This window comes from Castor canadensis, chromosome X (assembly GCF_047511655.1).
Source record: "Castor canadensis chromosome X, mCasCan1.hap1v2, whole genome shotgun sequence".
NCBI classification, from domain to species: Eukaryota; Metazoa; Chordata; class Mammalia; order Rodentia; family Castoridae; genus Castor; species Castor canadensis.
The window spans coordinates 140517364-140535502 of record NC_133405.1 but is presented as its reverse complement, the minus strand read 5'-3'; the positions used below and the strand labels follow the sequence as shown (position 1 = coordinate 140535502).

General features: G+C 35.1%; 1 protein-coding gene across 2 annotated transcripts in view; it reads right to left on the bottom strand.

Annotated features, from left to right (window-relative positions):
• The window catches only part of LOC141419803 (uncharacterized), a 632676-nt gene that overhangs the window by 44114 nt on the left and 570423 nt on the right, over positions 1–18139 (bottom strand). The window contains exons 12-13 of one of the 2 annotated variants that reach the window (XM_074063511.1): positions 3365–3492; positions 108–216 (exon numbers count right to left, since the gene is read on the bottom strand). The gene's annotated coding sequence lies outside the window, so the exon portion shown is untranslated. The remainder of the gene's footprint in view (positions 1–107; positions 217–3364; positions 3493–18139) is intronic. The other variant, XR_012444530.1, reaches the window with a different exon arrangement.

Below are 18139 nucleotides of genomic sequence, written 5' to 3'. Positions count from 1 at the left end.
GAAAGAATATAAAAAAATAGTAGCAAGTGAGGTGACAAAAAAACAAAAAACATCAGAATTACATAATGTGTAAGTCAAGCAGAAATTTAAAAAGCAAAACCCGTTACCTTTTGAATAATCTTCCAATAAGAGGTTGAAGTGACCTAATTGACAAAAGAAATCAGATTCCACTTTTCCTTCAGCTTTTACTATTAAAGATTCGTAGCAGTGAACAGCCTAAAAATGAAAAATATAAATATTTAATTATTATTATTATTTTTTTTAGTGGGACTGGGGTTTAAACTCAGGGCTTTACACTTGCAAAAGGTTTGTTTGAGCCAAATCTCCACCCAAAAAACATAAACATTTAAAAAGAAGAAAAACCTAAATTACATTAATTGCATTTCCTTTTTTGTTTACTTGTTTGTTTGGTAGGACCAGGGTTTGAACTCAGGGTTTCACACTAGCAAAACAGGCACTCTTTTGTACGAGCCACACCTCCAATTCTTTTTTTCTTTCTTTTTTGGGGGAATAGGGGGTAGGACTGAGGTTTGAACTCAGTTGCTGTGGTTATTTTGGAGATGGGGGCCTTAGAACTATTTGTCTAAGCTGGCCTTGATCCTTGCTCCTCCCAGTTTCTGCCTTCTAAGTAGCCAGGATTACAGGAATGTCCACAGGGCTCCCCTGCTCATTTTCTTCTTAAAAGAATGCCTATACTTCGCAGTTACTAAAGAAATCATTGTGTTGGGGCTGTGGACATGGTTCAAGTGGTAGGGTGCCTGCCTAGCATCACAAGGCCCCTAGTTCAAACACCAGTCCCACCAAAAAATAAATAAAAAACAAGAAAGCAATGTTTCAATCTATTCTCTACCAGAGTCAGGATTCACGATAGCACTCTTAAGAAGAAACTGCTACTGTAAGTATCTGTGGAATAGTCATGACCCAAGTGCTTTCTCATCTAAAAATGGAATAAGAATGCCAATAAAATAATATGATAATGATCACATGAATAAAGTTACAAAAAAGTTGCATATCTAGTTTATTACTTTAGTGCTTGTTCAATAAACAAAACTACTTTCATATGAGCACAGGAAGAACTGCATTCAGTAGCCACTTAGGCACATGTTAACTTTCTCTTTTCTTTGTTTTCTTTCTCTTTTTCTTTCACTCTTTCTTTCATTCTTATTTTTTGTGGTTGTTCTTGTTTTTTTGAGACAGTCTTGTTCTGTAGCTCACTGGCCTTATTCCTCCAACCTCCATCTCCCTAGTGAGGGGATTATACAGATGTCTGTCATCACACCAGCCTCACATGTAATGTTTGAACATTTGAAATATAGTGAATCTAAGTTAAACTGTGCTATAAATGCAATTTTATTCAAAAAAATTCATGTTTTTTAAAAAGTCATTAATAATTTTACTAATCATATTAACATAGTATCTTAGATAGGTTAAGTAAGATATTACTATGACTACCATTCCTTTTTACTATTTTTAAACATGTCTACCATAAAAATATAAATCTTAAATTAAAATAAAATTTTAAATTGCAAATATGACTCATATTTTCCCATTTAGCTGGGATTAAAAGCATATGCCAACATGCCTGCCATTTATTTGTTTGATTAGAAAGGCACTCTTTCACTTGAGGCATGGCCTCCACACTTCTACCTCACAGGAGGCAGAGCTCAGGAAGGTTTCAGTTCAAGGCTAAAGGGAAAAAAATTAGTGAGACTCAACCTCAAAAACAAGATAAGCATATTGACTCAAGTCTGTAATTCTAGTTCAATGGACAGTGACAGTAGGAGGATCACCATTGCAGATCAGGCCAGGCAGAAACCTGAGATCCTATCTGAAAAATTAAAGGGGTGGGAGCACGGCTCAAGTGATGGAGTGCCAATATAGCAATGGGAGGCCCTGATTTCAAACCCCAGTACAGTAGCTCCTTGGTATCCACCAGTCTACGTTTCAACCAGATTGCCACTGAGATAAAACTATGAATACTCAAGGTGCACAGAGTTCAATACGATAAAATTTCTCAGATTTGCCTGTACCGTACATACAGTAAATCTAAGCATCCATAGCTTCAAGCCACATGGAATAAGCTATAATACTGTCACAAAAAAATACTGTTGTACACGTTAATACTGCTCATCAAAAACCTAATGTTATTTAGTGCTCTTTATCTCAAATACTGTAGATGTTTGATTCATTTTTCCCCAAAACCACCCACCTTCCACTAACAACATGCAGCCTTTCAACAAATTTTTACCTTATCATTTAAATTATACACCTTATAGGCCCTGTTAGGCTTGCGAGGAATTGCGTAACTTTTCTCTTGCTTCTTGGGCCCTATTTGCTTTTTGGGAGGTATATTATTATTTTCACAAAATTAGGGGCAAAGACACAGCAAGTCATATAATTATTTAAAAGAAACTAATAATAACCTGGGACTTCTGAAGAGAGTTTCTCTGCATCAGTAGGTTGAACAATATGTGTGCAGGAATTTGAAACTTTTGTCTTTGAAGCTTCCTTTAAATTAATTAATTAATTTATTTATTTGCTTATTCATTTCATTGTTAACTGCACTTGGTCAAAAGAGCATGTAATAAATCCATCAAAAAAAGGCGGTTTACTATACCACCTCCCCCATAAAGTCACAATAACTGCAATAAAGCAAAGCAAACACACTGAATAGATGTAAAATTGAAAAATAATTAGTTAACTTTTAGGTACATCAACAGAAATTTTCCAATCCAAAAAAAAATTAAATCATTTTAACTTAAGTATAGCTTCAGACATCTGTTGACCTCATATGAAGAATTACAAAAAATACAATGGGAGTCCCAAAAGGAAGGAAAAAACACGACAGAAAAATATTTTGAGATAAATATCATAAATAATTCCCCAAGTATGATTTCTAAAAAGACAAATTGTTGACCCAAGAAATTCAAAAATGATTAAAGTGAATCACCACTAGGTAAATCTATAAAACAAAATGTTGCCATGTACCAGTTGCTCATAACTGCAATGAGAGCTACTTGGGAGGCTAAGCTCAAGAGGATCACAGTTCAAGGCCAGTCCAGGCAAATAGGTCACAGATCCCATTCCAAAATAGCCAGAACAAAATGGACTAGAGGCATGGCTCAAACCTGGTACTTAATCCTCCTAATATTCACCTCCCAAGGAACTCGGACTAGAAACATGAGCCACCGGTGCTAAAGCACTTGCAAAGGCTCCGCCACTTGAATTACAGCTTCAGTCCATTTTGCTCTGGTTGTTTCAGAAGTATTGTCTCCAGAACTACTTTCCCAGACAGGTCTCAACCACAATCCTCCCAATCTCAGCCTCCCAAGTAGCTAGGATAAGAGGCATGAGTCACCAGCACCTGGCTCCTGGCTAAATAATTTTTGACCAGGACTCAGATTCTTCAACTGATGTTGGAGGGCCAGTGGAGTAACTCAAATGGCAGAATCTCTGCCCAGCCATCCATGAGGCCAAGTTCAAACCCAGGTACTGAAAAAGAAAAGAAAAACTGACAATGGAAACATCTACATGCCAAGGAGCAGCTAGACATTTATCTTATAATACACTAAACAATTCACTCAAAATGAATTCAAGACCTAAATCTAAATCATTTTAAATCCTAGAAGAAAACACAGAGGGAAAGCTTCAAGACACTTAATTTGGAGATGATTTATTGATATGACACCAAATTGTAAGCAACACAATTAAAAAAATGGTACTACATTAAACTTCAAAACTTCTACATGTCAGTAACACTCAACAGAGTAGACAGATATCTACAAAATAGGAAAAAAAATTGCAAATCACATGTAGTAGGAGTTACTATCTAGAAAATACAAGAAACTTCTATAACTCAAAAACAACATAACAAGAAGTAGGCAAAGAACTTAAACAGATATTTTCCAAAAAGACAACCAATAAGCAATACAAAACTACAGCATCCCTAATCATTATAGAAATGCAAAGCAAAACTGTACCAATTCACACTGGTTTATAGCTATTACAAAGAAGAAAAACAAAAAATAAGTATTAAGAAGCAGGTAGAGAGCTGGGTCCCTGTGGTTCACACCTATAATTCTAGCTATTCAGAAGATGGAAATTAGGAGGATCAAGGTGCATAGTCAGCCTATACAAACAGTTCATAAGATCCTACCTCAAAAAAAACCCATCACAAAAAAAGGGCTGGTTGAGTGGGTCAACATGTAGGCCCTGAGTTCAAACCCCCAATACTTCAAAAAAAAGAGAAATAGATTGCAAACTTTTATGCTTCGTGTTAAAATGCTTCTTCAGAAAACATTAAGGCAGTTCCTCATAAAGCTAGAAACAGGGAGAAATGACCCAAGCATTGTATGTACATATGAATAATAAAAAAATAAAGAAATTTAAAAAAAGAAAAAAAACTAAAAAAAATTGTCCATTTTTAAGTTAAGTTGTCTATCCTATTATTGTAAGAATTCTTCATATATTTTGGATATAGTCCTTTATCAGATCCTCCCATACTGTGGCTTAACTTTTTATTTTCTCCAAGGTGTCTTTCAAAAAAACAGAGGGTTTTTTTTTTTTTTCCATTTTGCTCAAGTCCAATTTATCAATTTTGACTTTATATATATTACCTGAAAAATCTTTAATTCAAGGTGACAAACATCAAACTAAGGCTGCTGATCCATTTAGTGTTATTTTTATGTGTGGCTTGTTAAAAACACTAACATCTTGGCTTCACTGGTGAAATATCTTGGCTTCACTGGTGAAAATCCCTTGACTATACACGTGTGGTCTGTGAACTCCCTAATATCTCTAATGCCATACTGTCTCAAGTACAGTCATGCATCACTTGATGACTTACATTCTGAGAAACATGTTAGGCTATTTTGTCATGTGTGAACATCATACAGTGTACTTACACAAACATGAGTGGTTTAAGTCAATCACATTCCACAAGTCTCTTGATGCAACAAAGGAATGCAGCAAACTTAAAATGTAAGAGGCAGCTGCCAGCATTACAACACACTGCTTTACAGTAAATGTTTTTATAAGTAGAAGAGTATTTTATACTCTAAAATAACTATTGAAAGGCATAGTAAATACACAAACCAGCAACATGGTTATCATTTATTGTTATCAAGTATTATATATGGTACATTAAATATACATGCTATACTTTATATGCCTAGCAGTGCAGATGACCTGTTTACATCACATAAGATGTGCTTTCATCTTATGACAGCTACAATGTCAATAAGCAAGAGAATTTTTTAGTTCCTTTATAAAATTTTTTTTTTTTGGGTGGTACTGGGTTTTGAACTCAGCCTCATGCTTGCTAGGCAAGCGCTCTATCACTTGAGCCATTCCACCAGTCCTTCTATTATAATTTTAAGCTTATGGGATCATTGTCAGATATGTGGTCTGTCCTTGACTAAAACATGGTTATATGACACCTGACTGTATAATTTTGGGCAATTTTAACCCTATTACTTTTAGAGAAATATTTCGTGGACATCAAGTAATAAGACTGCACTTCACACTTGCAAAGCAGGTGCTCTGCTACTTGAGCCAAACATCCAGTCCATCTTGCTCTCGTTATTTTGGATATGGGGTCTCTCAAACTATTTCCTCAGGCTAGCCTCAAGCCACAAATTCCCAATCTCAGTCTCCCAAACAGCTAGGATTACAGGCATGAGCCACCAACACCCAGCTAACAATACATCTTTAACATATGCTCTACCACAGGGGAAAACTATTATTACTTTCCAAAAATTTCAACTGTATTTAGAAATACAGTTCATCTTAATCTGCAAACGAGCTTTATAAACACCATGAATACAAACTGACAAATATGCCAGCATCAGTGATATTCTCTATAATAAAATTTGTTTAAAAACTAGCAATCTGTAAACAGAGCTGAAAGGAAAGGAAACAGAAAAGCCTAAAGAGCCTTTCATAATTTTCACATTTAAAAGAAACTTCAAAGTTCTAGTGCTGTCACAAGATGTTTAAAAATAATATACAATTATTTACACCCTGGTTGTTTTCTGTAACAGCGAGGTTTAAGAACAGCAGTAAAGTGGGTCAATTTTATTTTGCCCATAATCAATACATGATTAGATTAAAATAATAATAAGTGCAAGGCTCTGGAAGCACTTATAATTCCTTACAGAACAAGAGAACTAGAAAAAGAATAGCCCCCAGAAAGTCTCAATTAAAAATTTACTATGTTTTTAAAGATTTCTTTGAGAGATCCATGTCCTGTTTAACCAAAGGAAATATCTTTCTAAAACTAACCAGATAGTTAAGGTCAAAGGGTGAAACTGAGATAATCAACACTATCATTATTAGTCATGTTTTATAGAGGTCATTTTAGTCATTATTATACGTGCCAAAAAAGAAAATCAGTAATAAGAAAAAAAAATACAAAAATAAAAACCTAACTCAGAACTACTTTATATTACAAAGCAAAGAAGAAAAGGAGATTCTACTCTAAATTTTTTTGCCTACACTGTCCAGAAACAAAACCACAGACTGCTTTTTAACTCAGTCTTTCAAGGTGTTTTCTAAAGACACAATTTATTTTTAAACACATTCTAAAAAAAAGTTTTCTAATAGGATAAACAGGGTACTTGTAGTCTTATTAAAATTCCTATTAAAATTATATAATCTCAATCTTTTAAAACAGTAATGATGACTTTACAGAACACTACACATGAACCACGATAAGATTTGGATCAAATTTCTTCCAACCTCTGCCTCTACCTCCACACTCGACTGACAGCCATGCTTATTAATCTTCCAAGTCACTCAGGTGACACCTCATCACTGAGAGAGACGAGAGAGAGAGAGAGAGAGAGAGAGAGAGAGAGACAGACAGAGAGACAAAGAGAGACAGAGAGAAAGAGAATAATAAACTCACTTACCCTTCCTTAGACATTCTCAAGATCTACTTCCTCTGGATAAGAATTCAGGATCAACAAACAAGTTCCACTGATCTCTTGAGAACTGTAGCTCATTTGTTAGAGTACAGAGAACACAGGCCCTGAGAGACCCAGCAATTCGGGCACAATCTCAGTGACCAATAGCCTCTGCTTTAAATATGTGAAAAGCTAATAATAGAAATAAAAATGGAAACAAGAAAAAATAACTAATGACCTGAACTGTTTAACACTGCCAGTTAAGGAAAGAGACAATCCAAATGGCAAGTTTCTGTAAGAGACAGGAATCTGGCAAACCCAGAAAAAGCAAATTTACCCCTAATGAGGCCCTTCAACAGTAGACAAACAATGTGAGCTTCACAGAACTAAGCAGTCCTCGTCAGTCAAAATCCTTTCCTATTTGCTCTGGGGATAAAAACAAAACAAAACAAAAACCAGGATAAATAATTTAAGGTTTCAATGGTCAGTTATTTCCTCCCAGAGAAAATGAACAATGTAAACTAGAAGAGAGGAAAGTATTTATGTGCCCGCCTATCATATTACAGGAGGAAGCTGATTTGAAGTATTTTTTTTCTGATTTTATTAACTATTCTTAAGGAAAACATCTGTGTTCATAAATGTTTCAATTGGCTGAAATTTTCAGCTCATGTGAAAAGATATTTACAGATCTTTGGCATTTGTGGAACATTCTAAAGGTTAATTCCAAATCTCAGAGCAAGCTAAGGTTTGAAAGAAAAACATCTGCAACGTTCCTGCCTCCCGACCAATTAATGCCTATATACAGATTATGCAACAGGGGAGGAAATAAACAAGTTAGCGAAAGTCTAAAGAACACTGACGTGCAAGGAAGTCCTTCTAGTGGTGATTCAAATTAAAAACAACACATATGCTAAGAAAGGATTTTTTAAAAAAAACTTTGAATCTTTAAACATTACCTAAACAGCTTAGCATAAATGTTTCTACTGGTTATTAAAATGTAACCAAATAATTAAAAGCACTATTAAAAATTATAAATTCATTCAAAGTAAAATGATTTTCAGCTTTACTTGGAAGAGCAGTATGATGGCCAGCTGTGGTAGAGCACAACTGTAATCCCAGCACCAGGGAGGCTAAGGCAGAGTTCAAGGTCAGCCTTGGCTACAAGCAAGATGGTCTTAAAAAGAACTGGAGTAATAGAGAATGAACAGCAGAAAACCAGTTTTAAATCCCAGGTCCTCCACTTTCTGACTCTGGAACCTTGAATAAATTGCTTAACCTGAGTCTGAGTTTTTGTTTATTTGTTTTCTTTTGTGGGACTAGGCTTTGAACTCAGGGCTTTGAGCTTGCAAAGCAGGCACTCTACCACTTGAGCCACATCTCCAGTCCATTTTGTTCTATTTTTGGAGATGGAGTCTCACAAACTATTTGCCCAGTCTGATTTTGAACTGTGATCCTCTTGATCTCAACCACCCAAGTAGCTGGGATTACAAATGTGAGCCTCCAGCACCCAGCTAGCCCCTGAGATTTTTAATCTATAGAAGGAGATAACATCTGATAGGGTTGTTTTCTGTCATATGAAAGCCCTTAAAGAACTACTCTAACTGCGGGTAAACGAAGAGAAAAAGCAACTAGATGGTTAGGCACCACCTCACTAGAAATACTTTTTTAAAAATCCAAATCTCAAACTCTGCGTGAATATGAAGGACTTTCAGTATAGTCAAATCAAATTTTATAAATATAAAAAGGCAAACCGAATATGGGAAAATGATCTAATCCTTAAGGGTGCCAACTCCCATGGATTCTCTGGATTTTCAGCTTGTGGCATCACAGTTCAGCATGATGGAAATGAATGCAATTACTGTTTTAAGACTCTTACTACCAGGCAACGAGAAAGGAAAAACAAAAATTCTCACTTCAACAGGAACTCACAAGAGTTCCTTGTGCAGAAAATAAGGTATTGTCTAAAGATAACTAGGTATTTCATACTCCATACATACATTCAACAAATATGAACTGAATATCTACGTGTAAGGTATATACAAAGATAAAGATAGCTATCCCTGATTTTAAGGAGTTCAAAGTCTTGTGGAGGTATAAATACCCCACTGAAAAATAGTTATAAGACCTGACACAAAGGCTCAAATCTATAATCTCAGTGACCTAGAAGGCAAAGATGAGAGGGATCACAGTTTAAGACCAGCCCAATCAAAAAGTTAGCAAGACCCCCATCTTAATCAATAGGCTGTGTGGTAGTGCACACCTGTGGTCCCAGCTACAGAAGGCCCTAGGCAGGAGGATCTTGTTTTTAGGCTGTCCCTGGGCAAAAACGCAAGACTCTACCTGAAAAATAATAAATGCAAAAAAAGAGTTGAAGCATGGCTCAAGTGGCAGAATGCCTATCTAAGGCTGAGTTCAAGCCCCAGCAATGGCGGGGGGTGGAGGGTGGGGGTGAGAAGAAACAAGGTGGTTGAAATAGAGTCAGGAATGTAATTCAGGTTTTTTATTCTTAGACCAAAATCCATTAAGATTTAAATATTGAATATTTAACCTGGAACCTAAAAAAGTAATACAGCAAATTTGAAGCAATATTTCAAAATTCTGAAATGAAATACAGAAAAAAAAAAAAGTCTAAAAATCAAAATAAAAAGTGTGATGAATAGATTTAACCAGCAATCAGAACCAGATGAACAGAGAATTAATGAATTTGAAGGTAAGTTTGGGAAAACCTTCCAGAATGTGACACGGAGACAATAAAAGAATGAAAAAATACAAAACAAAGTATAAGAGGACAGTAACATATGCTTATTACACCTCAAAAGGAGAGAAAGAAAATAAGAAAAACAAGATAGAATGGTGGAGACGAAGGTGAGAGAATATTGTTGATGGGTTTCATATACATATACGAAATAGAACAATGAAACCTTTTAAAACTGCTTTAAGTGTTGAGGGGAGATGGTGGGGACAACCTAGCGAATGTACAATGGAAGCCTATTTGGAATTGTCACAATGAATTCCCCCCTGTATAATGAATATATGCTAACGAAAATGGGAAAAATTTTAAATTATATATAAAAAGGACTAAGAATTTTACAAAACAGATTTGAAAAGCACAGAATTAACAAATCCAATGAATCTCAAGCAGAAAAAGAAACCAAAGTGTATTATGTATCAAGTGATTGAGCTAATCCTTATCTATAAGTTTTGAATTTATATTGTCTCATCCCATGTAGAAAACCATTTTTTCCTCAATTTTTTTTTTTTTGCATTGGGGGTTGTAAAAGAAGGAATGATTTATCATGATTTTCTTTTTTTCTTGTTCTTTTATTTGTTTTTGGCTTCAGTGATTTCACGAAACTAAAAGTCCTAAACTCTGAAAAAAAAATTTATTGCTTATCAATTTAGAAGAAAAAAGTGAAACTTCTGGTAAATATTTTGCATAATTCTGACTTTTGAAAACATACTACTACTATAAAAATCACATAACATTATTATAATATGGGATTATTAATGTTATATTTGTGCTAAATAAAAATAAGTGAAATCAATTAAGAATTTAAAAGGAAAAAAAAAAAACACTTAACTAAAAGCAAACCAAAAAACGAACCTAATTATCCTGCATAAAAATACCCTAACCAAGTTATTGGGGGGAGAAGAAAGAACTAATCCAAAAATCACAGTATTTGACTACACATACCTTTAGTCTTTGACAGAGTAGGGTAAGAATGGAAAATTACAAATAAATTCAGAATTTTTTTCAGGTTTAGTATAGTATGGGCAAGTAAGTTTTAAAACTAAGTTAGATATACTATTAAATTGAGCAAATAGGTAACTAGGCTGATGATGTTGGGAACTAGGATTCCAACTGTGGAACAAAATACACACAAACATGGGATGGAAGTGAATAAAGAATCTTCTTACACTAGAATCAAAAGTAATGGTGTAAATTTATGATTTCTAAAATATGTCTAAGAATAGATACTCAGTGAAAATTTCCATGAATAAATGTAAAGACATCTCTAGAATACTCTACTCAGTATCAGCAGAATACAGCTTTCTTCTTAAGAGCATATAGAAGTCAAGTATTTAGCATATGCCTGTAATCCCAGCACTTGGAGGATGAAGCAGTAGGATTGAGAGTTTGAGGCCAGCGTGGGCAATATAGTAAGACCGACCCTGTCTCAAAAACAAACAACAACAAGAAGACACATAGAAGATTACCCAAGACAGACCACATGGTAACCAATAAATCAAGCTTCAATAAATTGAAAAGGACTAAATTCATGTAAAATAGGTCCTCCAACCACAATGGAATGAAAGTACAAATAAAAATCAAGGAGATCTGGGACACTGAGAAATATGTAGAAGTTAAGCAAAATACTCCTAAATAACCAATGGATCAAAAAGAAAATTAAATTCTACTTAGGACTGAAGGAAAACAAAAGCACAGTACCCAAAAAACATTGTGACAGCAAAACCCAGTGCTCATAGAAAAACTTGCAGCTGTAAATGCACATATTAAAAAGAGACATCTTAAATCAATAACCTATTCTTACACTTTAAGAAACTAGAAAAAAACAAAGTGAACCCAAAGCAAAGGAATAGTATAGAGTAGAGCAGAGATAAAATACAACATGGAAAAACAACAAAACTAAAAGCTGGGTCTTTGAAAACATTAGGAACATTGAGATTGAGGAAGACTAACCTCAAGGAAAAATAACTCAAATTATTAAAATCAGAATTGGAAGCAGAGACATTATTACTAATCTTACAGAAACTGTACGCCAGCCTATTAGGTAAGATGAAATACACAAATACCTAAAAGCACCAAAACTACCAATACTAACTCAATAAGAAATAGAACCTCTGGCAAGGCCCTGGTTTTGATCCCAAGTACTACAAGAAAAAGAGAGCGAGGAAGGGGAGGAGGGAGTAAGGAGAAAGGGAGAGGAAGGGAGAGAGAGAGAGAGAAAGGAGAAATAGAAACTCTGAAGAGATTTGTAGTACGTAAAGAAACTGAGTTATCAAAAAAATTCCAACAGAGAAAACTTGAGACTTGATCGCTTCACTGTTGACTTTTATCAAATGTTTTAAGAATTAACATCAATCTTCTCAAATGCTTCCAAAAATTAGGAGGGAAGGGAAAATTTCCCAAATCACTCTGTGAAGTCAGTATTGCACTGATGCCAAAGCTGGACATCACAAGAAACAGAATATGGAAAATTTTCAACAAATACCAGTAAACCAGATATGAGTAAAAAGATTATATGACACTACCAAGGGGAATTTATCCTACCAATGGAAGGCTGCTTCAGCCTACAAAAATCAACTATGATATAGCATAGCAAAAGTACAAAATTCACATGATCATTTCAACAGACATTAAAAAAAAGCATATGATAAAATTTAACACCCCCTTATGATAAAAAACATTAAACAAACCAGAAACAGAAAGGACCTTCTTCAATCTGATAAACGGTAGCTATGAAAAACACATTTCTACTCCTGTACTTGTGATGAAAAACTGAAAGCTCTAAGGTCAGAAGAGGAAGATCATTCTCATCAGTTCAACTCAACACTGTATTTAACATTCTTTTTGTTGGTGGTGGTACACTGAGGGGTTGAACTCAAGGCTTTGTACTTACTAGAAAAGCATTCTACCGCTTAAGCCACTCCACTATCTCTTTTTGTTATTTTTGAGATAAAGTCTCTCTTTATGACTGGACTACAATTCTCCTATTTGCACTTCTCTGTGTAGCTGGTATGACAGGCATGCACCACCATGTCTAGCCACTGGATGAAGTCTTGAAAACTTTTGGCCTGGGTTGGCCTCAAATGGCAATCCTCCTAATTTCTACCTTCCAAGTAGCTAGGATGACAGGCTTAAGCCACCACACCTGAATGTGTACTTGACACTCCAACCAAAGTGATTAGGCAAAGAAAAGAAATAAAAGGTCTCCAAATTAAAAAACAAGAAGTAAAACTATCACTATATGCAGATGGCATGATCTATTATATACAAAATCCTAAAAAAAATACACACTTACAACTTATTTTTTTGGGCAGTACTGGGGTTTGAACATAGGATCTCATGCCTGCTAGGCAGGTGCCAGTCCTTTTTGTGTTGGGTATTTTTGAGATAGGGTCTCACAAACTATTTGTCCAGGCTGGCCTTGAACTGTGATCCTCCTGATCTCTGCCTCCTGAATATCTGGGGTTGCAGGCATGAGCCACTAGTGCCTAGCTCACACACTACAACTTTATTGGAGCTAATAAAAAAGGCCAGCAAAGATACATGATATAATATCAATAAACAAACAATAGTCTATTTCCATAAACTAACAATGAGTAATCCAAAAGCAAAACTAAGAAACAATTTCATTTACTATAGCCCCAGAAACATTAAGATTCTTAGGAATAGATTTACTAAAGATATAAGACCTATACACTAAAAACAAAAAAAAATGCTATTGAAGGAGAGTAAAGAATGTCTCCATAAATGGAAAGACATCCACCTCCATGGATCAGAAGGCTTAGTATTAAGATAGCAGCACTCTTCAAATTCATGTATACAGATTTTTTGAAATTACTAATCAATCCAAGCCAATTCTTTTATAGGAATTGACTGGCTAATTCTAAAACTCATATGGATATGGAAGAGCCCCAGAATAACCAAAACAATCTTGAAAAAGAACAAAATTGAAAGACTCATGTCACAATTTCAAAACTCACTATAAAGCTGCCATAATCAGGACTGAATGGCACTGACATAAGGAATCACAGGCAGATCAATGAAATAATTGATACTGCAGATATAAACCCATATATTTATGATCAAATGATTCTTGATAAGGGTTCCAAGACTGCTCAATGTGAAACAAAAGTTTTTTGAACAAACAGTGCTGAACAACTGGACAGTGACATGAAAAAGAATGAATCTGGACCCCTATCTTGCATCATACACAAAAACTAAAAATGGGTCAAAAACTTAAGACCCAAAGCTATAAAACATTCAGAAGAAAACATATGTGTAAATCATTGTGACTTTAGATTAAGCAATGGTTTCTTAAATGTGATACCAAAAGCAAACATAAATTGGACTTTGTCAATATTATAAGTATTTGCAAATTCAATGGATGCTATCAAGAAAATGAAAAGTTAATCCACAGAACTGGGAAAAATATTTGAAAATCAGGTATCAAATTAAGGCTTAGTATTCAAAATGTATAAAGAACTTTTATAGCTCAACAATAAAATCACAAACAACCCAAAAATTAGGCAAAAGAACTGAATAGCTATTTCTCAGAAGAAGATACAGAAATAGTTAATAAGAACAAGAAAAGGTGGCTGGTGGAATGCTCAAGAGGTAGAGTGCCTGCCTCACAAGTGTGAGGCCCTAAATTCAAACCCCAGTCTGCAAAAAAAAAAAAAGAAAAGATGTTCAACCTCAGTCATAAGAGAAACACAGATAGAAATCACGATGAGATACCAACTTCACATACATTAAGATGGCTATAATCAAAAGACAATATTACATGTGTGAAGATGCAGAGATATCGGAACCCTCATCTGCTTCTGAAGGGAATGTAAAATAATGCATGTACACTAGAAAACAGTTGGACAGTTTTTCAATAGCTTAAGCATAAAGTCACTATATAATCCAGCAAATTCTACCACTAGATGGACAGCCAATACAAATGTACACAAAAAACTTGTATGTAAATGTTCATAACAGTTACTCAAAATGGCCAAAAACTGGTTACAATCTAAATGAAAAGCAACAGATGAATGGAAGGCATAACATTGGAATATGATTCAGGTACTAAAAGGAATTAAGTATGGATTCATGCTACAACATGAATAAACCTTAAAAACATGCTTCAAGAAAGGAGTCAGATACAAAAGGCCACATATTGTATGAAATGTCCGGAATAGGCAATTCCAAAAAGACAGAAAGTAGATTCCTGGTTTTCAAGGACAAGAGGGAAGAAGGAATGGAGAGTTATTTCCAGTGAGCAACAGGTAGGTTCCTTTTAGGGAGATAAATGTTCTAGTGGTGATGGTTGCACAATCTTGTGAACAAACCAAACCTCTGAGTTGTACATACTTTGCAAGGGTAGATTTTATGGTAGGTGAATTTTATATCAACAAAATAATAACTGGAAAAATGTAAGAATATCTACTCACTTAAAGACTATTGGGAATAAAAAAAAAGCATACTAAGTGAAAGACACAGAAGGCATACGTTGTATGATTATATTTACATAAAATGCTCAGAATAGGTAATTCCATAGAGGTAGAAAGTAAGTTAGTGGTAGCCAGGAGCTGAGGCTACAAGGGAATGAGTAGTGACTATTAATGGGCAATGGATTTCTTTTTTGGGATAATGTTAATGTCTGGAGTTAGGTAGGAGGCATGGAAGCAAAACTTTATCAATATGCTTAGAACCACTGAATTGTGTAACTCTACTGTATATTTTATGAATATATCTCAATAAAACTTATTTTAAAATATATAGATATTGGCTGGGCACCAATGGCTCATACATATAATCCTAGCTACTTGGGAGGCTGAGATTGGAAGGATCGTGGTTCAAAAAATTTCAATTTTTTGGAAAAAAAAAAGTTTGTGAGGTCCCCCCACCCCCTACCACCCCAATCTCAATGGAAAAAACTGGGCAGAGTGATGCATGGCCTACCATCCCAGTGACAACAGGAAGCATAAATAGGAGGATCATGGTCCAAGCTGGGCCTAAGCAAAAAGCAAGACCGTATCTCCATAATAACCAGAGCAAAAAGGGCTGTATGTGTGACTCAAGCAGTAGAGAACCTGCCTAACAAGCACAAAGCCCTGATTTCAAACCTCAGCATTGCCAAAAACTAACTAAATAAAAATACATAGATATGTAAACATAACAGTCACAAATCAATATGAAAAAAGATAACACAAACTATAAAACAAGTTGAATGGCCAAATCAAAAGAGAATCTCCAAATGGCTAATTGGCATGTAAAGAGATGTTTAACCTAATTATTCATCATGAAAATACAAATTTAAACCAAAAGGAGATGACACTATCTATGCACCAAAATAACTTTTAAATTCAATATACAATTCAAGAGATTAATACTAAAATGTTGATGACAATACTCTCATATATTGTAGGTGGAACTGTCGATCACAGCAACTAGTTGGGAAAATTCTCTTGGAGTATATACTAAAACTAAACATATGCTAATCCTATGGCCCAGCAATTCCATTCTGAGAGAAATCAAGAGAAATGAGCACACATATCCACAAAAAGTGTGTTCAAGAATGTTTGTATCACCATTTTTCTTACTTTCTCAAACTTAAAATACAGTGATGTTAACACTTTGAGCTATACATTATTATTAACTTTAAGGTATTTATTTAGTAGTGTAATAATCACAATCTGGAATCAGAACAGTTCAATCACCCCGAATGGTTCTCATACAAAAGGATAGTGTAACTCTCCTCCTCCACCAATTCCTAGAACCCAACTGATCTCTTCTGCATCACTATAGTTTTGTCTTTTTGATCAATATAAACCAAATCAGACAGGATGTTATTTCCCTCCTTTTTTTTTGGTACTGCCAATGGCCTCATTCATGCTAGGCAAGTGTTTTACCACTGCCCAGAAGTAACATTTATAAAGTTGGCTTCTCTAACAGCATTATATCTTGAGAGCCATCCAAGGTGTTGCCTGTATCACTGGTTCACTGTTTTGCCTGACTTGTATTACATTATATGGATATACCATATATTTTGTTTATCCATTATCTGCTAAAGGATACACAGACTGTTTTCAATTTTGACCCATGAGACACTAATAAACATTATGTACACTTGGCTATATGGCAGGAGTTTTCATTTCTCTGGGATAAATATCTTGGAGTAGGACTGTTAGGTTATATAATAGGGTCTACAGGCTGGACACGGTAATGCATGCCTACAACCCCAGCTACTTGGGAGGTAGAGGCAGGAGAATCATTAAGTTTGAGGCCAACCTGGGCAATTAGTAAGACCACACTGTCTCAAAATAAAGTAAAAAAGGTTCAGGATGTTAGCTCAGAAGTAGAGCATGTGGAAGACCCTAAATGCAATCCCTAGTATGTGTGTGTGTCGGGGGTGGGGGGAGTATAAGAAACTGCCAAACTGTTTTCCAGAGCAGCTGCACCTTTTTGTTGTTCCATGAACAATGTATGAGAATTCCATTGTTCCACATCCTTGGTGACACTTGGTATGGTAGGTATTTTTTTATTTTAGCCATCATAGTAGGCATATACATAACGGATTTAATTTGCATTTTCCTAGTAGCTAATTAGGTTAATATGTATTTTTATGCCGTGCATATATCCTCTATAGTGACATGTCAAAGTCTTCAGATTCTTTTCTTTTTTTGCACTGCTGAGAATTGAACCCAGGGCTTAACACAAGCTAGATAAGCAAGTACTCTACCACTGAACTACACTCTCAGCCCTGAGCATTTCTTAAATGTGCTATTTTCACATTGTTGAATTCTAACAGTTCTTTATATACTCTGGATATAAATCCTTTACCAGATGTGTGATTTATAAATATTTTCTATCAGTCGAGAACAGCTTTCTACTTAATAATTCAGAACTGAAAAAAACACCCTAATGGCTATTAGTAGAAAATGAATAAACTATGGTATACTGACACAACAGAATGTCACACGGTAATAAAGAAATTACTGACACACACAAAAACATGGATGAATTTATCTGACATAAAACTGCGCAAAATTAACACTAGAAGAAACTACACTAAAAACGTGTGGCTTTACAGGTCTTTTATATGATGAAATATGCCAACTATATATAAATAACACTACCTCAACATTGATTTCTTTGTGGGGGACAGTAATGGGGTTTGAACTCAGGGCTTCACATTTGTAAAGCAGGCTCTACTTGAGCCACACCTCCAGTCCATTTTGCTCTGACTATTTTGGAAATGGGTCTCTTGAACTATTTGCCCTGGCTGGCCTCAAACCGCAATCCTCCCGATCTCAGCCTCCCAAGTAGCTAGGATTACAGGTATGAGCCATAGTGCCCAACTCAAGACTTCATTAGTTTTACATGCACATGTTTGTGTGTGCCTCTGTGTGTAGATCAGACCAGAAATACCAAACAGTTCCATCACAGGATTTTTTTTTTTTAGTGAAAGTATAGTTTATTAACCATAGTAAAGTTTATA